Source organism: Pecten maximus, chromosome 7 (assembly GCF_902652985.1).
Source record: "Pecten maximus chromosome 7, xPecMax1.1, whole genome shotgun sequence".
NCBI classification, from domain to species: Eukaryota; Metazoa; Mollusca; class Bivalvia; order Pectinida; family Pectinidae; genus Pecten; species Pecten maximus.
The window spans coordinates 18139475-18144824 of record NC_047021.1 but is presented as its reverse complement, the minus strand read 5'-3'; positions in this window follow the sequence as shown (position 1 = coordinate 18144824).

Here is a 5350-nt window from a genome sequence, read left to right as displayed (position 1 = left end):
CGTGAAAACCTTAACTGATGAAATAATCATTTCTAAGATAAAACACATAGTTACTGTGTCAAGACCTCAGACTCTTCGATTGAATATAAATCAATGATGAAACCGGTGTCCATTTTCTGTCATGTGGAATCGAACCAGGAACTACTGCTAGTTGGTCATCGTCCGATTACCGAATACTAAAAGGGGGTTCAGAAGGTGTGAAACAGTTAAAAACGGGGATGGGAGAAAGAGTCTGAGTTGGAGTCGTCTGTTTTGGGGGTTAACCACTGTTTCTTATGTAATACAACTGACGGTGGAGTTTTTGTTGATTAAACCACGGATTTATATATCTTCAGCAGAGATTATAGGTAATGCACATTGATGTCACCCATACTTAATGTGATCTGTATAGAGGTATTTCAGTTCTGAATACAACCCGTGTAAGATCAAATTCCATTGTTTCTCTAAATGTTCGACATTGCGATAAGATGAAGACGAGAGAACACGGAATTGGATTATCCCAGAGTCCTTGGGGAAACTTACTAATCTCTCTTAAATATGTGTACTTACTTAAGATAAACCAGAGTAGCTTTGTTCTGTAAAAAATGTAATGTAAAAATTGCAATCGGATACAGCATTGCCATAATATTCTTGAGACACCCCACGCAGTACAAAACTGGCCGCGTTCTAAGATATTGGCGACATGGGGTCGCGTTACAACAATTCAGAGCAGATAAAGCAGACAGCTTAAGACAACATACACCTTTCTACATTTCTTTGACATTTATCTACTTATGCTTATTGTTGACACGCTAAATTCCTCACTCCTATGGAAGATGTTTTCTTTCATTAATCCTGTTATAACTGTTGGAATAACTATCGGAATCGGATATATTACAGATGTGTGGTGTTGGGGCGATTCTTACAATTCTATACCTGTGGTTTCAGCAGTTTGTACCTAAGTAAGACACCTTCCAATTGTCACCATTGTCAGAGGGTTACGCGAGATATTTGTAATACCGTGCACAATTTGGTGACGCGTGGTTTGACCTTAACTGACAGCTGGCCTGCCTTGATAGACGGGTCACTAGGCGCTGTGTTATTGTTATTTCTAAAGGAAAAGCATGTGTTTTTTTAATCTAATTAATTATCCGATTCTGAGATATCGTGTGACACGGGTGACTGGACAAACGGTATTGTTTTTAGAGAGCATATGTTTCCTCTTTGTTTTGTCGTAGAAAGAAACACTGTCACCGACAGTCGTTATCATCACCTACTGAGTATCGCGTGCTTTTGTTCTAAAAAACCTCAACTAAAAGCGATTATTACTATTCGTCAAAATATCTTGTCGCTTTTGAAAAAAAATCACCCTTATAACTGTTTAAATCGATGTAGTTACATATATGGTTTTGAAATATGACGACATATCAAGATATATAAAATTAGTTATGTCAGATTATGAAAAATCTTATTTCCATTTTGTCTGCTAAAAACTTTGAGATTATACGAAGAACTTGCCTATTAACAAAAGTGCCATTAGAACTGAGAAGAGTGGACTTGTATAGTCTAATACTCATATTGTTGAACCGTTATTTACCGTATGTAGAATTGTGCAATAATCATTTGAATTGAATTATATTTTGTTTAACGATTTCATATTTAGCTTGTTCAAATCTTCCACACGACACCCGAATGAAATGAAATACCCGGCTTTATATGATACGTCGAGTTACGCGTGGAACTAAAAATAACTAAATCCACATGGTGTAAATGAAGTGACCAGTCCTTGGATGACATGTGTTTGGGAGTGTCCACTAGTCAGGGTCAGTTTACATAATTCCAGCTGACCACTTCCCGTATCGGGTATCGGGTTAGCAAGACACGTGGACGTCTGGTTTATGGCATGTGCTGGTCGGGGTTTCAGAAACGACGGGGAGGGAGTTACGATATTCCCCACCATTTAACTATATTAATTTGCCTAATTAACATCCTCTTATGATGCTGGACCTGCGACTGCTGAAGTAGGGGATTAATGATGTTAGGGGAGGAGGGGGCAATCATAATTCCTGGCACTAAGTAGAATAATTAATGATACTAATTATACCTAGTTAATACCACGTACGGTGACTAGCTGTAATAGAATTGGAGATGCTATGTACAGTATGGTATTTAATACCAGGATTGTCGTTTTACATACAATTGTTTCTATCTATAGGCGATCTTGGTGTCATGTGTGTTAAAGATCCGGTCTCCCTTCGTCATTTCCGTCCTAAATGACCACAACTGAGGACGTTAAAACAATACAAAACCTGTCGTCACGGGTGTTTCTACGTTATAAACATAATTATAAAAAAAATATTAACCGAAGGTAAGGGATGTGAACTTCCTATAGCCTATTGTACTGTATGTACTATACATTTAAAGTGAGCAAGTAAGAATCATTTAAGTTTAAATATATTTTAGTGATAACTCCCTTCATATAAACTACCATATTTCTTATGTTTCCTAACCAGTAAACAAAGATATTTGTTTATTAAACATGAACTAAATGGCACCAAAACAAAAACTGAGTGTATTAATGTAGGGTCGAGGAATCATCCTAAGTTTTCGACGAAGAACATATTGTTGATTAATATCAGGTATTTGTGTTCAGGTAGTAGCTAATTGATAAACTGAGGTTAGAGATACGTAAACAGTTTAATAGTCCTGAGGGAAGGTCGTAATAGGGCTCCGTGGTTATATGTTGTCTCCAAATAGGATTGTTTGTAAATAAAATCGAGGTGACATTTCGTCGGTGTTATCAAAATAGCCATTCTCGATCAAAGGTCACGGATTCGTCGAGTGTAACAAAAGAATGGATGGATTCGTTGATAAAGTTAAACAACATGGCCCTAGTTTCATCATCCTTCTATTGATGAACGACAATTCTTAACATTTTCCACATGAACGTATTGTTATAAATGTCTTGATTAAAGAACTTTCCTTAAATTCTTTTTTTTCTCATTGAACGCTTAAGATTAAAGAACGTTGATCAAAACAGGTGCCTGATATTTCATGGCGATGGTAACGGCCGAAATATTTGTAATAATATGAAATTGTATCGTATAGTTACATAGCATGGTAAAATATTCCAGGTCTCCAGTTTGGTCTGAAGTTTGTTGAGGATTCTCTGATTGGTCAATTCAATTAAGAATAGTTTTGTTCGCAAATATCTTTTCGTTTATTTTGAAAAAATGCACGAGAAGTGGTAACAATGAGTGCTTTATTTAGAAACATTTTGAAATGAATTGTTTTGTTACATTATCGTATCAAAGTTACAAAGAAACGTACTTATGTGAACACAGAACGGCGGGTCTTTGTTTTCACATTTGGTTATTCCCATAATCACAAAACTTTGTATTTAGCTGTGTATTTTTTAGCGATGCCAGATTTTCTTTGTACGTATGTCTGTCAAGGCGAGGATTCGTATACGTCTTCTGTCAAGGCTAAGGACTAACGAAGGATAATTATAGAATGTGTGTAATTTCCACACATGTAGCTTTGCCATGTTTTTCTGGGAAAGAAAAATCGTTACAATTTTTATCTATGAGGTTGGTATGCATAGCATTACAAGGTTTGGCCGACATCACATTAAAGAGATCCCTGAACAACGTTGGGAAGAGGTCATTCAGAGCGTACTGGTCACATTGCCAGTCCAATGTTTATACATATTTTCTCAATGTGGTATTTAGATAGTGACCTTTGACATCTATTGGAAATAGATGAACTCTACATTCACACCGAACACTCTCACTAATACCGCATACCACCAAAGACACCCAATTAGTCATACAATTATATATCTATGAAAAACTATTCACATAGAAAGGATTAAATACTTTATACTATGGTGGTAGATTCAAAAAGTTCACTTCATGCTATTCATAGAAATGTTGGAATAGTTCATGATATAACAGAAAATCTCGAATATTTCATACAACATGCATGTAGACCGTCTCAGATAGCTATACTACCAACGCAGGTCTCGAATATTTCATACAACATGCATGTAGACCGTCTCAGATAGCTATACTACCAACGCAGGTCTCGAATATTTCATACAACATGCATGTAGACCGTCTCAGATAGCTATACTACCAACGCAGGTCTCGACTCGAATATTTCATACAACATGCATGTAGACCGTCTCAGATAGCTATACTACCAACGCAGGTCTCGAATATTTCATACAACATGCATGTAGACCGTCTCAGATAGCTATACTACCAACGCAGGTCTCGAATATTTCATACAACATGCATGTAGACCGTCTCAGATAGCTATACTACCAACGCAGGTCTCGAATGTTTCATACAACATGCATGTAGACCGTCTCGGATAGCTATACTACCAACGCAGGTCTCGAATGTTTCATACCATATATATATATATTCAAATAAATCATACTTCCATAGCACAGACACAATTCACAAACAGCATATAGATCTACTCCTAGCAACACCCATCTCATTGAGGTCTCTGGCAACAACCCATAGACACTCTCGAATATTACTTCATAGACTCATCAATTAAATATTTACTCTACTAGTTTAATGATATTGTAATTGATTATGAATATGCATAAATTTGAAAATGAAATAAAAAATGGTTGAGAGAGTATATCGCGACAAGAATGTCAAACTGTAACAGCCAGGCGAATATACCCAAATAATAGTCCTCGACGTTTTCTGTACAGCTGTTCCGAAAACCAACATCACCTTTAAGGATTCCCCAGTCTGTTTTGTTTATGAGATAAAACCCAGCACGAACGTCATTTTAAAATACAGTAGGTACATATTTTGACCATTCCTACATGACCAGTGGCTATTTTTCCAACCTAGCCACATCGATTGCTATCTAGATTGATATCCTATCGCATGAATTAGCCAAATGAACGTTCGAACCTGTGTACTATAAATAACGGGATAGTCACAGATTGTTTATACTTTTATGACGCAGTTTGCATTTTTTAAGGTCAAAGAAAGGTCAAAATCGTGAGCTCATTATTATTGAGGATTACAACACAAAGTAAATACTTCGGACATATGAAACTAATCAATGTATTTTTCTTTAATTCTTTATTTGTTGAACAAGAATACAGATCACATATTGAAATTAATCCAAATCGAACTATCAATTTATTTTAAATATGTGTCTACCTTGAAAACAATTAACTCAGACAGGATGGATCAGCTAATGGCTGTCTGGCCACCTCGGTAACTCTGGGTACTCCGATAGACGTAATAACGCCTGTTGATGAGGATGTCAATAGTAGGCAATGCCATAACTGTCTGGACAAGGCTAGACAGGTATTAGACAAAATGATGATAAG